A 25230-nucleotide genomic window follows, 5' to 3' on the forward strand; every position below is an offset into this window, starting at 1 on the left:
TCTGTGATGCCGTCTGTCTGATGATCTGTCTGTGATGCCGTCTGTCTGATGATCTGTCTGTGATGCTGCCTGTCTGATGGTTTTTGTCTGTGATGCTGCCTGTCTGATGGTTTTTGTCTGTGATGCTGCCTGTCTGATGATCTGCGTCTGTGATACCGCAGCAGGTGAGTTCATTCATTGCTCCTATGTGTACATGGTTCCTTGAGGTTGTCATGGGGAGTGGAGATATACCTCCACTACCTATTAACTGTTCCGAATGCTGGACATCCCAAATAGCCTCTGGCAGCCAAGTCCAGCTCCTGGTCTTCATGTTGGCTTAGCCATGATGCCTGGCAGAACCATTTTTACTTACAAGAGAAGGGACAACAGTGGGTTACTGGCACCTTAAACTGAATTACTTCAGGCAGACGCGATTCATTACCCGCGGTTGGCAGCTCATCTAGGAGAAGGAAAACTCTGATCTGTAACCTCTGCTGCTTTGTAGCTACACCCACTCATGGGGAAGGCTCCAAGAGTAAACCCAGAGGAATAATCCTGTGACACCACTGGAGGCAAACTGTTTTGGTCTCTGCCATTCATTTGGAATGATCAGCTGTGGGGAGAGGAGAGGGGAGTGTACTGTATGGACGACAGCTTGCTCTCCATGTTGTACTGTGGGGAGAGGGGAGTGTACTGTATGGATGACAGCTTGCTGTCCATGTACTGTGGGGAGAGGGGAATGTACTGTATGGACGACAGCTTGCTCTCCATGTTGTACTGTGGGGAGAGGGGGAGCGTACTGTATGGACGACAGGTTGCTGTCCATGTTGTACTGTGGGGAGAGGGGAATGTACTGTATGGACAACAGCTTGCTCTCCATGTTGTACTGCACTGCTAGCATATCACGTAAACTGCAAGGATGCAACATCCATGGTCAACCCTGACCAATGTTGGGCCTTGGCAGTGCATACACTGACCTGTGCAGTTGACAACCAAATCTACTTCAATGTGAGGAACCACCCTTGCCTGCACGAGGGGAGATGAGGAGGGTGGGGGTCTATAACTCGCTCTTCAGAAGGTTGAGAAGGTACCTGATAGAAGATCTGTCACCTGCAGAGTTACCAACCCAGGGCAATATTGTGGGATCAGGCTGTGGAATTCTTCTGTTACCAAGTAGACACGATGGCCAGAAAGGCCTTTTGTCGCATCTACAATTGGTGACTATCGCAGTTCCAGGACATGAACTCTTCCCGTGATCTGCTCCCAATCCCACGCGTCACACAGGAGACTGTAACTGCTGGAATCTTCCCGCAATCCAGTCCCAATCTCACCATCACACAGGAGACTGTAACTGCTCGAACCTGGAACAACACTGAGTCTGCAGGAGGAGCTCTGGGGTTCAGCCAGCGTCTGTGGGTGAAGGGGGATTTGCACCTCAAATATACAGAGAAATGTGTCATTTATGATATCAGCCAACACAAGGATGTTGTCGGAGCAGAATGCAAGTGTCACCACACACTATGTCCATAACGTTCAGTGGAACTGCACAAGAAACGCTACCAATCGCATCAAGACATGTCAGGAAATGTAGAGGAGGCTTGACGCAGGAACAAAGTAGCTGAGGCGATTCAGCAATGAACGGTCACGTTAAAAATAGACCGCAAAGTAACAAGCTACTAGGGGCCACCAAACAAGAGAGAAGGGAAACCAAACCAGCAGCCAACAAGATAAACTTTAGGCAGGGAGGGGGAAAGTGATGAGCTACTAGTTGAGGCCAGCTGGTCTGATGAAAACTGGGGTTAAATCGGCTGCAGGTTATGTGCTTGGAACGAGTGGCAGAGGAATCCTCTTCGCTGGTTCGAAACTGAGATGTGCAGGCCTGAGATTACACACTGACGCACAGAGGAGTCAGGCCTCGAACACAGGACTGACAGACACTGGGCCCCCAGTCCTTGGCCCCGGACTCTTACCCTCCCTACAGATCTAGCCTGACCTGAGTTTCTCCAGCAGGGTATTTGTTCCACCTCTGGTCCCACCATCTTTGGAGGAAGAGAGTTCCAAAGGCCCACCACCGTCGTCGTCGTCTTCTGAAGCATGTCATCCCTCCTGGGGCATAGGGCACCATCAGTAGCCCACGGAAGTCCTCTGTCCTGGGCTGAATTGATCCTGTGGCTTCCACTTTCACCACATAGCTTCGTATGTCTCCGAGGCAAAGGAGAGTCAGGTCTTTGGCACGTCTGCTGATGTTTCTGTAGCTTTGGGTTTTTACGATATGGAGTTGCTGGCCCCATGATCAACCCTCCTCCTTTTGCAGCCGGGCTTGGGACAGTCCATGGTGGAGTTCCCACCCCCCGAGAGAAAAAATACTTTGCTGAACTTATCTGTAAACAGGTATGAGATATCAGGAGGAAACTGCTTCTGCACGCCAACCCCATCAGGGTAACTTAGCAGTGACCATTCCAATGGACAGCATTCTAACTGGTTGCATCAGTCTGGTATGGAGCAGATCGGAAAGCAACCGGAAGCTGTAAAGACAGCCAGCACTAAAGAGTTCGAAACTCAATCGTGGGCATGAGTCTCCCCAGCATTGAGGACATTGTCAAAAAGCGGCACCCATAATTCAGGAGACCCCCTACTCAGCAAACACCCTCCTCTCATTTCTACCCTCAAAGAGGAGGTACAGGAGCCTGAAGGCAAACACTCACCGTTTCAGAGACAGCTTCTTCCCCTCTGCCATCAGCTTTCTGAACAGACACTGAACCCATCAACACTCCCTCAGTAGTTTGCTCTCTTTTTGCACTATATTTTAACTTATTTTTATGGCAAAATCTAATTATGTATTGTACTGTCCTTCTGCCACAAAACAAATTTTACAACAAATGTCAGTGATAATAGACTTGATTCTCGTCCAAATACACGCTGACCTACTGTACAATAACCCCACTCCGGGTACCAGTCAGTAAACCGTCACTGACCGTCCCCCAGTGTACCGACAACTCCCCCCCACCCCCATCCTAGGTACTGGTCAGTAAACTGTCACTGACTGTCTCCCAACTCCCCCCACCCCCACTCCGGGTACCGGTCAGTAAACCGTCACTGACCGTCCCCCAGTGTATCAACAACTCCACCCCACCCCACTCTGGGTACCGGTCAGTAAACCGTCACTGACCGTCCCCCAGTGTACCGACAACCGCACCCCCCCCCCCCAACTCTGGGTACCAGTCAGTAAACCATCACTGACTGTCCCCCAACTCCCCCCACCCCCACTCCCACTCTGGGTACTGGACAGTAAACCGTCACTGAACTGCCCCCAATGGACTGATCCCCCTCGGCACTCTGGCTACTGGTCAGTAAACTGTCACTGACCGTCCTCCAACTCCCCCGACCCCTACTCCGGGTACCAGTCAGTAAACCATCACTGACTGTCCCCCAGTGTACCGACAACTGCCCCCCCCCCCCCCACTCCGGGTACCAGTCAGTAAACCGTCACTGACTGTCCCCCAACTCCCTGCCCCCACCCCCACTCTGGGTACCGGTCAGTGAACTGGCCCCAATGGACTGACCCCCCTCGACACTCTGGGTACCAGTCAGTATACTGTCACTGAACTGCCCACGTGTACTAACATCTGGTATGAAACACAGCTCTGCAGATGTGGACCATACTCCCCCTGCTCTGCCGTTCGGTAGAACTGCGCTGATTCCTCATTCCCACTCGCCTCCGTCTCAGGAGGGTGAATGTTGAGTGAAGGCAGAGAAGGAGGTGAGCAGTCTCTACGCCCTTCCACCCAGCATCCGGTTTAAAACCTGTAATTACACACAGCCTTCAGATACTCTGGCCTTGCACTGCTGAAAGCCTCCCACAGTAATCAGCCCCTGTCCTCCATCCAGCTGTCAGAGAGGGAGACGTGGAATACAGTGACCGGAAGTGACGTGGAATACAGTGACCGGCACTTTGGTGGAAGAAATAAAGGTGTAGACTATTTTTTAAATGGGGAGAAAATTGAAAAATCCGAGGTGCAAAGGGATTTGGGAGTCCTTGTGCAGAATTTCCTGGAGGCAAACTTGCAGGATGAGTCAGTGGTAAGGAAGGCAAATGCAATATTAGCATTCATTTGAAGAGGACTAGAGTATAAAAGTAAGGAAATGATGCTGAGGCTTTATAAGCCATTGGCCAGACTGTACGGAGCATTGTGAGCAGTTCTGGGCACTTTCTCTAAGAAAAGGCATGATGCCATTGAAGAGGGCCCAGAGGAGGTTGGTGAAAATGAAAGGGTTAACGTATGAGGAGTGTTTGATGGCTCTGTGCCTGTACTTGCTGGAGTTTAGAAGAATTTGGGGGAGGGGATTTCATTAAAACTATTGAATATTTAAAGGTCTAGTTAGAGTGGATGTGGAGAGGATGTTTCCAATAGTGGGGGAGTCTAAGACCAGAGGACACAGATAGAATGGATGTGGAGAGGATGTTTCCTACAGTGGGGGAGCCTAGGACCAGAGGACACAGAGTAGATGTGGAGAGGATGTTTCCTATAGTGGGAGAGTCCAGGACCAGAGGACACAGAGTAGATGTGGAGAGGATGTTTCCAATAGTGGGGGAGTCTAGGACCAGAGGGCACAGATAGAGTGGATGTGGAGAGGATGTTTCCAATAGTGGGGGAGTCTAGGACCAGAGGGCACAGTTAGAATGGATGTTTCCTATAGTGGGGGAGTCTAGGACCAGAGGACACAGTAGATGTGAAGAGGACGTTTCCGAGAGTGGGAGAGTCTAGGACCAGAGGGCACAGATAGAGTGGACGTGGACAGGATGTTTCCTATAGTGGGGGAGTCTAGGACCAGAGGGCACAGTCTCAGAATATCAGAATGTCCATTTAGAACAGAGGAGAAAGAATTTCTTTAGCCAGAGGTTGTTGAATTAATTGACAAGGACAACTGTGACTAAGTAATTGAGTATAATTAAAGTGGAAGCTGTTAGGTTCTTGACTAGTCAGGGCATCAAAGTTCACAGGGAGAAGTCAGGAGAATGGGGTTGAGAGGGATAATAAATCAGCCATGATGGAATGGCAGAGCAGACTTGATGGGCCAAATGGCCTAATTCTGTTATGGTCTTATAGAGATGCAGGGTGATCTCAATTCCGAATGGTCTATGTCCCTTTTTCAATTCTTTCTTTGTGACTTTCCCTGCCTTGTGTCCATCTGGTCACCCTTCTCACAGACATTCACCTTACCCCCGCCACCCATAAATTCACAAAGGACGACAGCATAGAAACAGGCCCTTTGGTGCATCTTATCTAGGCTGAACTATTCATTTGCCTGGTCTCATCGACCTGTACCTGGACCAGAGCCTCCATACCTCTCCCATCCATGTACTTATCCAAACTTCTCTTAGATGTTATAATCACACCTGCATCTACCATTTCCACTGGCATATCATTCCACACTCTTACCACCCTCTAAGTGAAGAGGTTCCTTTCATGTCCCCTTTAAACATTTCACCTTTCCCCTTAACCCATGACCTCTAGCTCTAGTCTTCTCCAACCTCAATGGAGAAAGCCTATTTACATTTACCCTATCTATACCCCTCATTACTTTATATACCTTAATGAAATCTCCCCTCAATCTCCTATGCTCCAGGGTAAAAAGTCCAAACGTGTTCAACCTTTCCTATAACTCAAGTGCTGGCAACATCCTTGTAAAGTTTCTCTGCATTTCTTCAATTTTATTGATAGATTTCCTGCAGGTAGGTGACCAGAACTGCACACAATACTCCATTACACCAAAGTCTTACACCAGGGGTCCCCAACCTTTTTTGCACCGCGGACCGGTTTAATATTGACAATATTCTTGCGGTCCGGCCAACCGGGGGTGGGGGTGTTAATCATGCCCGGAATATAGGTGAAACTATAAGTCACTTATAAGTTGCTAATAATATACACAATTTCATTTCTAAAAGGGTTTACTTAATAAATTTAATATTAAACTCACAGCGCATATTTTCCTCCCATGAATATAGTGATAAATCAATTATAAGTCACTTGTAAGTCAATAGCATCATAACATTTTAAGTAACATTTGGATATTAAACACACAGCGCATATTTTCCCCTTATGAGCCTATAAAATCATTGCAACACACAAATATTGGTGAATCAGTGGGAGCCCTGGGCTTGTTTCCCTGCAACAACACGGTCCTATCGAGGGATGATGGGAGACAGCGATTCTCGAAGGGGGTTCCTTATGTCCAGTCTATTCTGCAATTTAGTTTTCGTTGCATTCATTGTGGAAGATTCTGCTTCGCAGAGATATGATGTTGGAAATGGAAGCAATGTTTTCAATGCTTTCATGGCTATCTCAGTCTATTCAGCCTTGACTTTGATCCAGAATGCTGGCAGAGATGTTATGTCAAACATACTTTTCAGCCCACTGTCATTTGCAAGCTCGAAGTTGATCATCTTCCCGCGCTGACACGGATGATTCACTGGGGACATTCAGAAATGGATCACGGACCCATTCTTTTGCACGTCTTGGGTCATTTGTGGTTGGGAAGTAACGCTCGAATGCTGCCGACAGTGAAGATAGGTGATCGTGCACCAGCTGTGAGAAAGACGGTGCAGCCTCAGTCTGTCCCAAAATTCCAGCTAATGTTGGGAACAAGTCAAAGATGCCCCTGTCCACTTGCCATCCCCACAGTTCCAGTTTGGCTTTGCCTTTGAAAGCAGACACTTCATCTGCCAACTTAAAGACAGTTGTCATTCTCCCCTGAAGTGACAAATTGAGTTCATTGAGCAGGTTGAAGATGTCACACAGATAGCCACGAAGTACGACACTCTCAGAGCAGCAGCGTTTGTGGAGGTGGTGGCTCTCAACACTTGCTTCTGTCCCGCTTGCTCACTTTTTTTCCACTCAAAAAACTCAACAGGTCTGTCTGTGCTTGGACTCAAGGTGCCGAAGCAGTTTCGAGGGCTTCATTGCCTCATTAGACAACTTGTCCCTACATATCACACACAGGGGGCTTGGAGCTGGTGAGTCACCGGTCGCAATAAAGCCATATTTTATGTACGACTCATCGTATTTTCTGTTGAAGGAAATTTTCTTTTTTTTTTTTTGTAGTCTCTACCTCAGCTGCCTCTGCATTATCATCATCGTTAGGCCTTTTATGTCCTCTTCCACCTCTTCCAAAGAAACTCTCAAGTGACGTTTGTTTTTTACTCATACTGACTGATGACCTCGCGTGCGTTCAAATTCAACAGTGGATGTGACAGGGAATGAGGAAAGGTGCAGCTAACTCATATCGCTTCATACCGCCAAATAATATCATTTCCTCGCGGCCCGGTAGTAGTCCGCAACCCGGTGATAGAGGACCACTGTCTTATACAACTTCAACATAACATCCCAACTCCTGTACTCAATACTTTGATCTGTGAAGACTAATGTGTCAATGATCGCTCCCATCTGTCCAACAATGCCTTTGTCTCCCTACCATCAGGCAGAAGGTACCACAGCATTAGGACACAAACTGTTAGGATGAGAAACAGCTTCTTCCCCCAAGCTGTAAGATGACTGAACTCCCTGCCACCACTCGGGTCTCATCACATATGAAGAGACAGTAGCTACACTTTTAAACTAGTGTTGTAAATGTACCTCATTACTTCTCAATTTACCTGTTGTCACTTTACGTGCTATGTGTATGAGTTATGTACTGTGTTGTGCATATTAGTCTGAGAGGGAGATAGTTTCATTTCAGGGTATACATGTGTATGGTTGTTTCATTTGGTGGTATAGATGTGCAGGGTTAAGTGACAATAAACTGAATTGAACTTGAAAAGGCCTCTTTATGACCCCTCACTGGCATATGGTGATAAATCCCGAATGTGAGGCCTGTCTCTCACCACACAGGCCCTGCTTGACCTTCTGGATGCCTCCAGAATCTTCTGGCTTCGATTCAGATTTCAAGCATCTGAGGTTTTTCCTTGTTTTTGGTAGATGTTAAATCTCACTGGAACACTCACCCGAGGAGAGACAGACAGCTCTCTTTGTGCTATGTCTGTCTCTTGATACAGTACAGCATTCAACTGCCATTAACATGTCAAACCAGCCCATTGGTGTCTTCTGAAAGCAACAAATCTGTCTAAGTCCAAAGGATTCTAAAGATGTTGGAGCACTAGAGTATTCAATGGGCTTGAGATATTATGTTCTGTTCTGGTCACTCAGTGTAGGAAGGATGTGCAAGATGTAAAGAGGAAATTTACCAGGACACTGCCTGGATTAGAGGGCATGTCTTGTGAGGGTAGATTGAGTGATTCCATTCACACAGACACATCACTCACTCCCAGGGTCAGACACAGAGTGAATCTCCCTCCACACTGTCTCGTCACACACTCCCGGAGTCAGACACAGAGTGAATCTCCTACCACACTGTCTCTTCACACACTCCGGTTCAGAGTGAATAGTGTGAATCTCCCTCCACACTGTCTCATCACACACTGGCAGGATCAGATACAGACTGATGTTCCCTCTACACCGCCCCATCACACACTTTCAGGGCCTGACACAGAGTGGAACTCCATCCACACTATCCCATCACACACTTCCAGGTTCAGACACAGAGTGAATCTCCCTTCACACTGTCTCATCAGACAATCTGAGGATCAGACCCAGAGTGGAGCTCTCTCCACACCATCTCATCAAACTCAGCTGTGGGTCTGACACAGAGTGAATGTCCTTTCATACCGTTCCATCAAACACAATCAGGATCTGACAAAGAGTGAAGCTCCTTCTATACCATTATGACATTCCCAATGTCTCTCCACACAATCCCATTAAGGCACTCCCGACGTCTGCCACAGAGTGCATCTCCCTCCACATTGTCCCCTCACACACTCCCAGGGTCATATACAGAATGAACCTCCCTCCACACTGTCCAACCACACACTCTCAGGGTCAGAAACAGAATGAACCTCCCTCCACACCATCCCATCACACATTCCCAGGGTCAGACACAGTGAATCTCCCTCCGCAACATCCCATCACACACCCCCAGGTTCTGATACAGAGTGAAGCTTCCTCCACACTGCCCGATCACACGCTCCCCGGGTAAAATACAGACTGAAGGTCCCTCTACACCATCTCATCACACGCACTGGTAGGGTCAGAAACAGAGTGAATCTCTCTCCACACTCTCCCATCACAGTCTTCTAGGTTCAGACGCTGAGTGAATCTCCCTCCAGACTGTCACATCACACTCTTCCAGGTTCAGACACTGAGTGAATCTCCCTCCAGACTGTCACATCAAGTACTCCCAGGATAAGACATAGTGAAATTCCCTCTACACCGTCCCATCACACACTCATAGTGTCATATACAGAGTGAAGCTCCCTCTACACCGTCCCATCACACACTCCCGGGGTCAGACACAGAGTGAAGCTCCCTTACACTGCCCCACCATGCACACACGGGGTCATATACAGAGTGAAGCTCCCTCCAAACTGTCACAGCAAATACTCCCTGGGTCAGATGCAGAGTGAATCTCCCACAATTCTGTCCCATCACACACTCCTAGGGTCAGACCCAGAGTGAAGTTCCCTCCACATTGTCCCATCACACACCCCTGGGGCCAGACACACCGTGAAGCTCTTTCCACACCATCCCAGCACACACTTCCAGGGTCAGACACACACTGAAGCTCACAGCACATCATTCCATCACATCACATCACATACTCCCAGTTGTCAGATACAGAATGAATCTCCCTCCAAATTTTCCCATCACACGCATCCGTAGACAGACAGAGTGAATCTCCCTTCACGCAATTGAAGCACACACTCTTGGGGTCACACACGAGAGTGAATCTCCCTCCACACCGTCCCATCACACACTTCCTGGATCATATACAGAGTGAAGCTCCATCTACGTTGGTTAATCACACACTCCCGGGGTCAGAGAAAGAATGGAGTTTCTTCCACACCATCCCCTAACACACTCGCATAAAGTGAAGCTCCCAACATAGCATCCCATCACACACTCCCGGAGTCTGCCACAGAGTGAATCTCTCTCCACACTGTCCCAGCACAGATTCCAGGGTCAGACACAGAGTGAAGCTCCCTTCACACACTCCCAGGGTCAGACACAGTGAATCTCCTTCTACACTGTCCCATCACACACTCTCAGGGTCATACATAGAGTGAGTCTCCCTCCACACTGTCCGATCACACACTCCCAGGGTCAGACAGAGTGAATCTCCCTTCACACTGTCCCATCACACACTCCTGGGGTCAGACACTGAGTTAATCTCCCTCCAAACTGTCACATGAAAGACTCCCGGGGTCAGACCCAGAGTGAAGCTCCCTCCACACCGTCGCATCACACACCCCTGGGGCCAGACACACAGTGAAGCTCTCTTCACACCATCCCATCACACACTCACAGGGTCAGACCCAGTGAAGCCCCCCTCACACCATCCCAGCACACACTTCCAGGGTCAGACACACACTGAAGCTCACAGCACATACTCCCAGTTGTCAGATACAGAATGAATCTCCCTCCAATCTTTCCCATCACACGCATCCGTGGTCAGACAGAGTGAATCTCCCTCCACACCATCCCATCACACACTCCCAGGGTCAGACAGAGAGTGAAGCTCCCTCCACACACTCCAAGGTTCTGATACAGAGTGAAGCTCTCTCAATAGTCCCATCACATACTCCCAGGGTCAGACACAGAGTGGAACTCCCTCCACACTGTCCCATCACACACTTCGGGGGTCTGACACAGAGTGGAATTTGCTCCACATCATTCCATCACACACTCCCAGTTTCTGACACAGAGTGAAACACCCTCAACACATGCCTGTCACATTCCCAGGATCTGACACAGAGTTAAGTTCCCTCCACACCATCCCATCACACACCCCCAGGGTCAGACACAGAGTGAAACTCCCTCTACACTGTCCCATCACACACTCCCAGGTATAGACACAGCGTGAAATTCCCTCCACATCGTCCCATTTCACACTCCCAGAGTCAGACACGGTGTGAAGGTCCCTCTCCACCGTCTCATCACACACTTCCAGGGTCAGATCCAAAGTGAAGCTTCCTCCACACCTTCCCATCACACACTTCCAGGGTCAGATCCAAAGTGAAGCTCCCTCCACACCTTCCCATCTCACACTCCCAGGGTCAGACATAGAGTGGAACTCCATCCACACCGTCCCATCACACATTCCTGCAGTCAGACACGCAATGAATCTCCCTCCACTCCGTCCCATCATACACTAATAGAGTCTGACAAAGAGTGAAGTTCCCTCCACACCATCCCATCACACAGTCCCGTTCCAGGGTCAGACAAGGATGAAGTTCCCACAACACCGTCCCATTACACACTTATGTCCCGGGGTCAGACAGAGTGAAGCTCCTTCTACACCATCTCATCACTCATGCCCAGGGTCAGACACAGAGTGAATCTCTCTCCACACCATCCCATCACACACTCTCTGGGTCAGACACAGAGTGAATCTCCCTCCACACCATCCCATCACACACTCCCAGGGTCAGACACAGAGTGAATCTCTCTCCACACCATCCCATCACACACTCCCGGGGTCAGACAGAGTGAAACTCCTTCCACACCACCTCATCACACACGCCCAGGGTCAGACACAGAGTGAATCTCTCTCCACACCATCCCATCACACACTCCCAGGGTCAGACAGAGTGAAACTCCTTCCACACCATCTCATCACACACGCCCAGGGTCAGACACAGAGTGAATCTCCCTCCACACCATCCCATCACACACTCTCGGGGTCAGACCCAGAGTGAAGCTCCCTCCACACTGTCCCACCACACACCCCCAGGGTCAGACACAGAGTGAAGCTCCCTCCACACTGTTCCACCACACACTCTCAGGATCAGACACTGAGTTAATCTCCCTCCAAACTGTCACATCAAATACTCCCGGGGTCAGACACAGAGTGAATCTTCCTCCATTCTGTCCCATCACACACTCCCAGGGTCAGACCCAGAGTGAAGCTCCCTCCACGCCGTCCCATCACACACCCCTGGGGCCAGACACACACTGAAGCTCCCAGCACACCGTCCCATCACATCACATACTCCCAGAATGTCAGACATGGAATGAATCTCCCTCCAAACTTTCCCATCGCACGCATCCGTGGTCAGACAAAGCGTGAATCTCCCTCCATACAATCGAAGCACACATTCCTGGGGTCACACAGAGAGTGAATCTCCCTCCATACCAACCCATCACACACTCCCAGGGTCAGACAGAGAGTGATACTCCCTCCACACTGTTCCAACACATACTTCCGGGGTCAGACTCAGAGTGAATCTCATTTCATCTGTCTTATCACACCCCACCGGGGTCAGATACAGAGTGAATCTCCCTCCACACTCTCCTATGACACACACTCAGGATCATATATAGTGTGAATTTCCCTCCACATTGTCCCATCATACATTCCCAGGTACAGACACAGTGTGAAACTTCCTCCACACCGTCATATCTCATATTCCCTGGATCAGACTTGGTGTAAAGTTCCCTCTACACCATATCATCATACACTCCCAAAATCTGACACAGAGTGAAGCTCCCTCCACAACATTCCATCTCACACTCCTGGGGTCAGTCCCAAAGTGCATCTCCCTCCACACTGTCTCATCACATATTCTCAGGGTCAGACACAGAGCGAAGCTCCCTCCACACTGTCCCATCACACACTCCCAGGGTCATATACAGAGTGAAGCTCCCTCTACACAGTCTCATTTTACACTCCTAGGGTCTGACACAGAGTGAAGCTCCCTCTACACTGTCCCATCACACACTCCTGGGATTAGACACAGAGTGAAGCTCTCTCTCATCACCGTCCCATCACACTTTCCCAGAGTCTGACACAGAGTGATGCTTCGTCCACATTGTCCCATCAATGAGACCCAGGGTCAGATCTAAAGTGAAGCTCCCTCGACACTGTCCTGTCACACCCTCCCAGCATCAGACCCAGAGTGAAGTTTCCATCACACACTTCCGGGTCAGATATAACGTGAAGCTCCCTCCACACACTCCTGGGTCAGATATAATGTGGAGCTCCCTCCACACACTCCTGGGTCAGATATAATGTGGAGCTCCCTCCACACACTCCTGGGTCAGATATAATGTGGAGCTCCCTCCACACACTCCTGGGTCAGATATAACATGAAGCTCCCTCCACGCCGTCCCATCACACACTCCCAGGGTCAGATATAACGTGAAGCTCCCTCCACACACTCCTGGGTCAGATATAATGTGGAGCTCCCTCCACACACTCCTGGGTCAGATATAATGTGGAGCTCCCTCCACACACTCCTGGGTCAGATATAATGTGGAGCTCCCTCCACACACTCCTGGGTCAGATATAACATGAAGCTCCCTCCACACCATCCCATTACACACACACACTCCTGGGTCAGATATAATGTGAAGCTCCCTCCACACTGTCCCATCACACACTCCTGGAGTCAGATCTAAAACGTAGTTCCCTCTATACCATCCCATCACCTACTCCTGGGGTCAGGCAGAGAGTGATGCTCGTCCCACACCGCTCTGCCATACACTCATGGGGTCAGACACAGAGTGAAACTCCGTCCACACCGTCCTGTCACACCCTCCCAGCATCAGACACAGAGTGAAGTTTCTATCACACACTCCCGGGTCAGATATAACATGAAGCTCCCTCCACGCCATCCCATCACACACTCCCAGGGTCAGATATAACGTGAAGCTCCCTCCACACACTCCCAGGGTCAGATATAACGTGAAGCTCCCTCCACACACTCCTGGGTCAGATATAATGTGGAGCTCCCTCCACACACTCCTGGGTCAGATATAACGTGAAGCTCCCTCCACACCATCTCATCACATACTCCTGGAGTCAGGCAGAGAGTGATGCTCCTCCCACACCGCTTTGCCACACACTCATGGGGTCAGACATAGAGTGAATCTCCCTCCACACTGTCCTGCCACACACTAGTGAGGTGAGACACAGAGTGAAGCTCCCTCCACACCGTTCCATTTCACACTCTCAAATGAGGAATAGCATAGCCTAGTTACTCTGATAAACACATGGAAAAATTCATTAAAATGTGTGTGTGTGTATGGCTTTCACAGGATATACTTGGGTATTGCCTCACATACACACAAGACCATCATACAGACACATATGCAACATACAGAGCACAGACATGCACACACATGCATTCACACAGAGGACATGCAAACACTTACACGCATGGTCACACACACACACACACACACACACACACACACACACACACACACACACACACACACACACACACCGGTACCCTGAAGCACACACACAGAAAGACACATCCACACAGACATACTCACAGAGATAAACACATAAACATATGCACACACTGAATAAACATACATAGACCCATATATACACGAACATACACACACACAGATAGACACACGCAGATCCACACAATACATACTCACAGATACAAACACAAATACACACACACACAGATACAGACAGACAGATAGACAGACAGACACACACACACAGAAACACACAATACACACCCTAAAAGGCACTCACTCACGCACCCCGGTTTCGCTCTATCGCTCTAGATGAATTAGAGCTCTCTCTCTCTCTCTCTCTCCCTCTCTCTCACACATACACACACACACTCTGTCCGACATTACCAGAGCCTGCCTCCCACATCAGCACCGCACAAAAGCACAGTTGCTTAAAGGCAGGAATTCACAGCACTGATATGTGACGGGAATGTCAAACGTTAATCCCAACCCGGTTTTGTAAGCCGGTATATCCTAGCACGAACGCCGGCCGGGTAATCTTTGGGTCTGCACCCATCCCGTGTTGAAACCGGTCCAAACACAAGTTACCCTCGAGCGATAGCAGTGATTTCTGGCGGCGAGCTGTGGGCGTGAATCCAGGGCAAGGTGGGAGAAGCCGGCAGATCGGTGTCAGCAACTCTGCCGACGGGCACTTACCGTTCCGAGGCTCTCAGGTCCTAGATCATGGCTGGGTGTGCCGGGCGCTGGTCACTTCTGCTCGGCCAGGCTCGGCGATTGTCCGCACCCTGCCCTCTTTCCCAGACATCACACGGACACGGCACGGCAGTGGGCACGAAGCAGGCCCGGCACTGGGGAGGTGGACGGAGGGAGGGAGGGCGAGAAGAAGGCAGGCGGGGCAATAAGCGTCTGCAGATCCCACATTTCATGGGAAGGGAGGAGGGGGGCGTACAGCTCCGGATTCAAACCCGGCTGACAGCCACACACAGGAAGAGCAGCCCGTTAACTCTTCGATGGCCGCTTTCCTGTGAACCCTGTGAGGGAGACCTGACCCAACAACTCGCCCTCGAACGCCACACTATAACTCCCCCCAACACCTCAACCAAACTCCATTACAACCCCCCCCCACTCCCCCGCCTCTGGATGAACAGATAGGGATGTGTCTCTGAGTCACCGAGACCCTCCATTCTCCCCCAACAAACCCGCCCCCTCTCGCTTCCTCCACTCGGAGTAACGGGGCACCATAGACTGTGGGAGGGGTGGTACCGAGGGAGTGTCACACTGTGGGAGGGGTGGTACTGAGGGAAGGTCACACTGTGGGAGGGGCGGTGTTGAGGAAGAGTCACACTGTGGGAGGGGTGGTACTGAGGGAGAGTCACACTGTGTGAAGGGTGATACTGAGGGAGGGTCACACTGTGGGAGGGGTGGTACCGAGGGAGAGTCACACTGTGTGAAGGGTAATACTGAGGGAGGGTCACACTGTGGGAGGGTTGGTAACGAGGGAGGGTCACACTGTGACTGAGGCGGTACTGAGGGAGAGTCACACTGTGTGAAGGGTGATACTGAGGGAGGGTCACACTGTGGGAGGGTTGGTACCGAGGGAAAGTCAGACTGTGACTGAGGCAGTACTGAGGGAGAGTCATACTGCGGGAGGGCTGGTACTGAGGGACAGACACACTGCGGAAGGGGTATCAGTGTGGAAGCACACGTTTGCCACATTGTACTAAGCCTCACCTGTCCATGAACTGTGTGTTGCTTGAATTTCCAGCAGCTACAGTATTCCTGTTGTTTGTGTCCATGAACTCAGCTAGTTTTCTTTTAAACATTGCTAATGTGGCCACTTGAACCACTATTTCTCGCATCTCTTTTCAAATACTCACCTAGCTTTGTGTGAAGAAGCTGCCCCTGATGTCCTTTTCATCTGGTTTTTAACACACTCCCATGAGAAGCAGCTTCTATTTATTGGTTCTTACTGTGCACAGCTTAGAAGTCATGTCTTGACAGTAGGAGGCAAAAGATGATGGCAGGGTTTCAGGAACTGCTTTCTCCCCAATGCCATCAGATTTTTGAACGGACAACGAGCCACCATATTAGCACTTCCCCACTACATTTTTGCTGTCCTTTTATGCTACTTATTTATTTTTAAAATATATATTATACTGTAATTTATAATGTTTTTTATGTAGTCCACTGTACTGCTGGTGCCAGACAATACTTTTCATGAGATACTGTAAGTCAGAGATGTTAAACCCGATTCTGACTCTGTGGTTGGATGCCTGTGACTAGTGATGTTCCATTGGCACCGGTGCTGGGACCCCGGCTGTTGTGAGGTAGGAAGCAAGATTAACACACACAAAATGCTGGAGAACTCAGCAGGTCAGGCAGCATCCATGGAAATGAGTAAACTGTTGATGTTTTTGGCTGAGACCCTTCATCGAGACAGGACGGGAACAAAGAGATGAGATGTCAAAGTAAGAAGCTGTGGGGAGTGGAGGAAGATGTAGGTGATAGGTGAACCAGAGAGGGGGAGGGGTGAAGTCAAGACTGTATGTTGATTGGTAAAAGAGATAAAGGGCTGGAGAAGGGGGTATCTCATAGGAGGGGACAGAAGGCCATGGAAGAAAGGGAAAGGGGAAGAGCACCAGGGGGCAGATAAGGAGATAAGGTGAGAGAGAGAAATGGGAATGGGGAATGGTGGAGAGGTAAGGGGGCAATTACTGGAGGTTTGAGATATCAATGTTCATGCCATCAGGTTGGAGACTACCCAGATGGAATATAAGGTGTTGCTTCTCCAACTTGAGTGTGGCTTCATCAGGGCAGTCGAGGAGGCCACGGACTGACACGTTGGAATGGGAATGGGAAGTAGAATTGAAATGGGTTGCCACTGGGAGATCCCGCTTTTTCTGGCAGATGGAGTATAGGTGCTTGGTGAATGGGTCTCCCAATCTACATCAGGTCTCACTGATATAAGACCAAAAGACCATAAGACATAGGAGCAGAATTAAGCCGTTTGGCTCATCAAGTTTGCTCCACCGTGCAATCATGGCTGATTCTTTTTTGCCCTCCTCAGCCCCACTCCCCAGCCTTCTCCCCGTAGCCTTTGATGCCATGACCAATCAAGAACCTATCAAACTCTGCCTTAAGTACATCCAATGACCTGGCCTCCACAGCTGCCTGGGGAAATAAATTCCACAAATTCACCACCCTCTGGCTAGAGAAGTTTCACTACATCTCTGTTTGAAAACGATGCCCCCTGAAGCTGTGCTCTCTTGCCCTAGACTCCCATACCATGGGAAACATTCTTTCCACCTCTATTCTGTCTAGGCCTTTCAACCTTTGAAAGATTTCAATGAGATCCTCCCTCATCCTTCCAAATTCCAGCAAGTACAGACCCTGTGCAATCAAGGGTTCCTCATATAATAATCCTTTCATTTCTGGAATCATTCTTGTGAACTTCCTTAGAATCCTCTTCAATGGAAACACATCTTTACTTAAATGGAGAAGCCCAAAACTGTTCACAATACACAAGATGAGGCCTCACCAGTGGCCCTATAAAGCCTCAGCATCACATCCCTGCTCTTGTATTCTAGACCTCTTGAAATAAATGGTAACATTGCATTTGCCTTCCTCACCACTGACTCTACCTGCAAGTTAACCTTCAGGGTGTTCTGCACAAGGGCTCCCAAATCACTTTGCGTCTTAGATTTTTGGATTTTCTCCCCATTTAGAAAATAGTCTGCACATTTATTTGTTCTACCAAAGTAAATGACTATGCATTTTCCAACATTGTATTTCATTTTCCACTTTTTTGTCCATTCTCCAAATCTGTCCTTCTACAGTCTAGCTGTTTCCTCAACACTACCTTGCCCCTCCTTTGTATCATCAAGACACGTGTCTACAAAGCCATCTATTGCATCATCTAAATCATTGATATACAGCATGGAAAGAGGCAGACCCTGCAGCGACCCCTGTGGAACACCACTAGTCACTGGCAGCCAATCAGACAAGGATCCTTTTATTCCCAGTTGCTGCCTCCTACCAATCAGCCAATGCTCTAACCATGTTAGTAATTTTCCTGTAATACCATGGGCATGGGCTCTTAAAGTTGGTAAGCAGCCTCATGTGTGGCACCTTGTCAAGGGCTTTCTGTAAGTCCAAATATACAACATCTACTACATCCCCCTTATCAATCCTACTTGAAATCTCCTCAAAGAATTCCAACAGGTTCATCAGGCAGGATTTTCCCTGAAGGAAACCAAGCCGACTTTGTCCTATCTTGTCCTGTGTCACCGAGTACTCCATAACCTCATCCTTCACAATTTACTGCAACAACTTCCCAACCACTGAGGTCAGGCTAACTGGTCCATAATTTCCTTTCTTCTGCCTTTCTCCTTTCTTAAAGAGCAGAGTGACATTTGCAATTTTCCTGTCCTCTGACACTATGCCAGAGTCCAATGACTTCTGAAAGATCATTACAAATCCTCCACAATCTCTACCTTTTTCAGAACCCTCGGGTGCAGTTCATCTGGTCCAGGTGACTTATGTACCCTTAGGTCTTTTAACCTTTTCAGCACCTTCTCACTTTTCTTCCCTCTCACCCTTCAACATCTGGTGCACTGCTAATGTCTTCCACAGTGAAGACTGATGCAACATGCTCACTTAGTTCATCTGCCATCTCCTTGTCCTCTGTTATTATTTCTCCAGGCTCATTTTCTAGTGGTCCTATATCCATTGTCATCTCTCTGTTATTTTTTACACACTTGAAAACGTTTTTACTATCCACTTTGATATTGTTTGCTAGCTTGCTTTTATATTTCATCTTTTCCCTCCTAATGATTCTTTTAGTTGCTCTCTGTAGGGTTTTAAAAGCCTCCCAATCCCTTGTCTTCCCACTAAATTTTGCTTTTTTATATGCCCTTTCTTTTGTTTTTACATTAACTTTGACTTTACTTGTCAGTCATGGTTGTACCATTTTGCCATTCGAGTATTTCTTTGTTTTTGGAAGGGTTGTTTTGTTGGACTAGATGCTATTCTCACTCCTGAGATGTGCTGCCTAGACTCTGTGGGGTGGCCAAGTGAGAGGTGGCATCTTCTGGGTTATCAAGTGGGCTCCCTCTTTCCTCAGTGTTCCGCTGATAGGCCCACAACACCTCCGGAGGGTTCAGCAGTGAATCCTGGTGTCCCGGGCTCACTCCGAGATGCCTTTCACTCACTTGGGGGCCCAGATGGAATCCTTTCTCTTCATCCAGAGCCACTGACTACCCTTTTCAGCAGCTCTGGAGAGGTCTTTGACTGCTTGTCGGTGTGTCTTCCCTCGCACTCCCAACTCCCGGAGTAGTCTTGATGTTGATGTGGCTACAAATCCTCTGCAGCCTCCTTCGACCGGTCGGACCCTGCTTTCCAGCCACGTTGTTGCGCATCGGCTGCAAGCTCAGCATACCTCAGCTTCTTGCGCTCGTAGGCCTCCTCCACTGCATCCTCCCAGGGCACTGTAAGCTCGATGATGTAAACAAGATGGAATGAGGCCGACCATAGCACAAGGTCTGGTCTGAGGTTGGTTTCCGTGATTTCAGTTGGGAAGCAGAGCCTCTAGCCTAAGTCTGCCACCATCTTCCAATCACGTGCTCTGCCTAGCCGCCCAGTGTCTGGTCTCGATGTATTGATTCTGGCTTGACCCTCACCTTCCCGGACAAATGCTGTTAACAGACGGTGGGATGAAAGGGGAGAGAGAGTGTTGACGCTCATCCACCGACTTTCCAGCACTGCTGCAAGACACCATAGCACCTGGTTGTGCTGCCAGGTGTATCAGCCTTGAGTAAGGCTGGTCTTGCAGCCCATCAGAATGTGTTTTAGTGTTGCTGAAGTCAGGCAGAGGGAGCATGTGGGGTCCTCTCTATACCACTGGCTGAGATTCATGGGAGACAGCAAGACATCGTAGGCTTCCCTGATGGTGAAGCTCGCTCTGAATGTCCCCATCTCCCACAGCTCTTTCCAGGAGATCTTTCTTTTCTGTACTCCGTCCCATCTCATCCATTGTCTGTGCCCTGCCTGAGCGACAGCCTTTGCGCACCTTGCCACCTCCTCCTGCTGACATATCTCCTGCGTCACGAGCCTGCGTCTCTGAGATGGAGCAGCCTTGTTCCAGGCTGGTGTACTGTCCCCAAGGACAAGACTTCTCCACTCCCTCCCATCTATCCTGCACCTTTTCCTCATTTTTCCCAGAAACTCACACCATCGCTACTCTGTTGTTATCCCTGCTAGCATCTCCTTCCAATTTACTTTGACCAACTCTTTTCTCATGCCATTGTAATTTCCTTTACTCCACTGAAATACTGTCACATCAGACTTTATTTTTCCCTATTAAGTTTCAAGTTGAACTCTATCATATTATGATCACTGCCTCCTAAGGGCTGTTTTGCCTTAAGCTCCCTAATCACCTCTGGTTCATTACATAAACCCAATCCAGTAAAGCTGATCCCTTAGTAGGCTCAACAATAAACTGCTCTAAAAAGCCACCTCATGGACATTCAACAAACTCACTCTCTTGAGGTCCATTACCAATGAGATTTTCCCGATCGATCTGCATGTTGAAATCATCCATGACTATCATAAGTTTTCCCTTTTTGACATGACTTTTCTATTTCCCATTGTAATTTGTTGTCCACATCCCAGTTACCATTGGGAGGCTCGTATATAACTGCCATCAGGGTCCTTTTACCTTTTCAGTTTCTTAACTCAACCCACAAGGATTCAATATCTTCTAATCTGATGTCACATCGTTCCACTGATTTGATGCCATTCTGTACCAGCAGAGCCACGCCACCCCCTCTGCCTACGTTCCTATCACTCTGATACAATGTGAAACCTTGGATATTCAGTTCCTAACTACAACCATCCTTCAGCCATGATTCAGTGATGAACATAACATATACCTAATACTGCAACAAGATCAATCACAGAAGGCCACACCAGGAGCACCGGACACAATGTATGACACTAACAGACTCGTGGGTGAAGTGTTGCCTCACCTGGAAGGACTGTTTGGGGCCCTGAATGGTGGTGAGGGAGGAGGTGTAGGGGCAGGAGTAGCACTTGTTCTGCTTGCAAGCATAAGTGCCAGGAGGGAGATCAGTGGGGAGGACAAATGGACAAGGAAGCCACATAGGGAGACCCAGAGGGAGTCCCTGTGGAAGATGGAAAGTAGGAGGGAGGGCAAGATATGCTTGGTGGTGGGATCCTGTTGGAGATGGCGGAAGTTCTGGAGAATTATGTGCTGGACACGGAGGATGTAAGGGGTGGTAGGTAAGTCCTGTGTGTCTGTTGGGCTCATCCACTGTATCTGGTGCTCCCGGTGTGGCCTCCTATATATTAGTGAGACATTACTTCCTACAAAGCAAAACCCAATAGCATGAATGGCAGTGATGCTTCACTACCAGATGAACTCAACACCTTCTATGCCAGCTTTGACTGGGAGAACACATCTACAGCTGTGAAGATCCCTGTTGCACCTGATGACCCTGTGATCTCTGTCTCAGAGGCTGACGTTAGGCTGTCTTTAAAGAGAGTGAACCCTTGCAAGATGGAAGGTCCCGATGGAGTACCTGGTATGGCTCTGAAAACCTGTGCCAACCAACTAGCGAGACTGTTCAAGGACATTTTCAACCTCTCATTGGTATGGGCAGAAGTTCCCACTTGCTTCAAAAAGGCAACAAATACACCAGTGCCTAAGAAGAATAATGTGGGCTGCCTTAATGACTATCACCCAGTAGCACTCACATCGACAGTGAAGAAATGCTTTGAGAGGTTGGTCATGACTAGACTGAACTCCTGCCTCAGCAAGGACCTGGACCCATTGCAATTTGCCTATCACCACAATAGGACAACAGCAGACACAATCTCAACGGCTCTCCACACAGCTTTAGACCACCAGGACAACACAACCACTATAGTCAGGATGCCGTTCATCGACTATAGCTCAGCATTTAATGCCATCATTCCCACAATCCTGATTGAGAAGTTACAGAACCTGGGCCTCTGTACCTCCCTCTGCAATTGGATCTTCTACTTCCTAACTGGAAGACCACAGTCTGTGTGGATTGGTGATAACATATCCTCCTTGCTGACGATCAACACTGGCACACTTCAGGGGTGTGTCCTTAGCTCACTGCTCTACTCTCTATATACACATGACTGTATAGCTAGGCATAGTTCAAATACCATCTATAAATTTGTTGATGATACAACCATTGTTGGTAGAATTTCAGATGGTGACAAGAGGGTGTACAGGAGTGAGATATGCCAACCAGTGGAGTGGTGTCACAGCAACAACCTGGCACTCAGTGTCAGTAAGACGAAAGAGCTGATTGTGGACCAGGAAGAGTAAGACGAAGGAACACATACCAATCCTCATAGAGGGATCAGAAGTGGAGAGCGTGAGCAGTTTCAAGTTCCTGGGTGTCAAGATCTCTGAGGATCTAACCTGGTCCCAACATATCAATGCAGTTATAAAGAAGGCAAGACAGTGGCTATACTTTATTAGGAGTTTGAAGAGATTTGGCATGTCAACAAATACACTCAAAAACTTCTATAGATGTACCGTGGACAGCATTCTGACAGGCTGCATCACTGTCTGGTATGGAGGGGCTACCGCACAGGACCGAAAGAAGCTGCAGAGGGTTGTAAATCTCGTCAGCTCCATCTTGGGTACTAGCCTACAAAGTACCCAGGACATCTTCAGGGAGTGGTGTCTCAGAAAGGCAGTATTCATTATTAAAGACCTCCAGCACCCAGGACATGCCCTTTTCTCACTGTTACCATCAGGTAGGAGGTACAGGAGCCTGAAGGCACACACTCAGCGATTCAGGAACAGCTTCTTCCCCTCTGCCATCCGATTCCTAAATGGACATTGAATCTTTGGACACTACCTCGCTTTTTTTAATATACAGTATTTCTGTTTTTTGCAGGTTTTTAAAATCTATTCAATATATGTAATTGATTTACTTGTTTACTTGTTATTATTATTTTTATTTAATTTTTTTTCTCTCTTCTATATTATGTATTGCATTGAACTGCTGCTGCTAAGTTAACAAATTTCATGTCACATGCCGGTGATAGTAAACCTGATTCTGAGACCCGATGTAGATCGGGAGACTGCTTTGCTGAGCACCAGGAAAAGCAGGATCTCCCTGTGGCCACATATTTCGATTCTACTTCCCATTCCCATTCCAACATGTCAGTCCATGGCCTCCCTCCTCTACTGTCGTAATGAGCCCACACCCTATATTCTGTCTGGCATGAATATCAATTTCTCAAACTTCTGGTAATTGCTCCCCTCCCAGCCATTCTCCTTTACCATTCCCCATTCCCATTTCCCTCTCTCACCTTATCTCCTTACCTGCCCATCGCCTCCCTCTGGTGCTCCTCTCCCTTCCCTTTCTTCCATGGCTTTCTGTCCTCTCCAACCAGATTCTCCATCCCTGTATTCCTTTCACCAATTGACTTCCTAGCTTTTTACTTCACCCCCTCGCGCCCCTCCTAGTTTCACCTACTACCTTGAACTTCTTCCTCCACCCCCCTCAGCTTCTCAATCTGACTTCCCATCTCTTTGTTCCAGTCCTGACGAAGGGTCTCAGCCGGAAACGCCAACTGTTTACTCTTTCCCATACTGTAAAAGCTGCCTGACCTGCTGGGTTCCTCCAGCACTTTGTGTGTCTTGCTTTGGATTTCCAGCACCTGCAGAATTTCCCTTGTTTGTGAGTAGGCTCATGGATTGTTTGAGCTGTTGACAGAACGGGCGGGACTATTTGGCCACAGGGTTATACTGGTGTGTTGGTGAGTTGGAATGAGAAAAGGCCGAGGGAGTTTAATCTTGATAAATGTGAGGTGATGCTCTTCTCTTCACTATCATCAGGAAGGCAGGTCAGGAGATTGAAGGCACACTCCCAATGTTTCAGGAACAGCTTCGTCCCCTCCACTGTCAGATTTCTTTATGGACAATGAACCATCAATATTTTTGCTCTCTTTTTGCACTATTTATTTAAATTATAAACTTGAGAATGTATGAAGATGCTGGAAATCCACAGAAACACACGCAAAATGCTGGAGGAAGTCAGCAGGTCAGGCAGCATCCATAGAAATGAATAAACAGTCAACTTTTTGGCCTGAGAACCTTCTTCAGGACTGGAAGGGGGCAAAAGCCCGAATAAGAAGGTGGGGGAGGGGAAGGAGGGCAAGCTGGCAGGTGGTAGGTGAGACCAGATGAAGGAGAAAGGTTGGGAGGTGGGGGTGATGAAGTAAAACACTGGCAGGTGACGGGTGGAAAAGCTAAAGGGCTGAAGAAGAAGGAATCTGATAGGAGAGGAGAGTGAATTATGGAAGAAAGGAAAGGAGGAGGGGAACCAGAGGAAGGTGCTGGGCAGATTAGGAGAAGGGAAGGGGTAAGAGAGGGACAAGAATGGAGAATTAAGGTTGATTCAGATTAACATTAACTTTGTCACATGTACACCAAAACATACAGTGAAATGCATCTTTTGCATTAAATCAAATCCGTGAGGATTCTACTGGGCAGCCCACAAATGTTGACCCTGCTTCTGGCTCCAACATAGAATGCCCACAACTCAATAACCCTGATCTGCATGTACTTATGGGATGTAGGAGGAAACCGGAGCACGTGGAGGGAACCCATGTGGTCATGGGAAGAACATAGGAACTCCTTACAGACAAGGAGTTGAATGGAAAGCTGATCTTACAGTTGCTCTAACCTCTACATGACTAAGCTGCCCATAGTAAGGGGAGGGAGATGAAGTACCAGAAGTTGGAGAAGTCAATGCTCGTGCCATCAGGTTGGAGGCTACCCGGATGGAATATGAAGAGTTGCTCCTCCAACCTAAGAGTGTGTTGCTCTGGACACAAGGAGGTGTATAAT

At 48.6% G+C, this 25230-nt stretch overlaps 1 protein-coding gene across 3 annotated transcripts in view; it reads right to left on the minus strand.

The window, feature by feature from the left end:
- The window catches only part of LOC140211782 (leucine-rich repeat and immunoglobulin-like domain-containing nogo receptor-interacting protein 1), a 55437-nt gene extending 40175 nt beyond the window's left edge, over nt 1–15262 (minus strand). For 2 of the 3 annotated variants that reach the window (XR_011889585.1, XR_011889586.1), the window contains exon 1: nt 15006–15262. The gene's annotated coding sequence lies outside the window, so the exon portion shown is untranslated. The remainder of the gene's footprint in view (nt 1–15005) is intronic. The other variant, XM_072281931.1, reaches the window with a different exon arrangement.
- Between the last annotated feature and the right edge of the window lie 9968 nt (nt 15263–25230).

Source organism: Mobula birostris, chromosome 18 (genome assembly GCF_030028105.1).
Source record: "Mobula birostris isolate sMobBir1 chromosome 18, sMobBir1.hap1, whole genome shotgun sequence".
In the NCBI taxonomy this organism is placed as follows: domain Eukaryota; kingdom Metazoa; phylum Chordata; class Chondrichthyes; order Myliobatiformes; family Myliobatidae; genus Mobula; species Mobula birostris.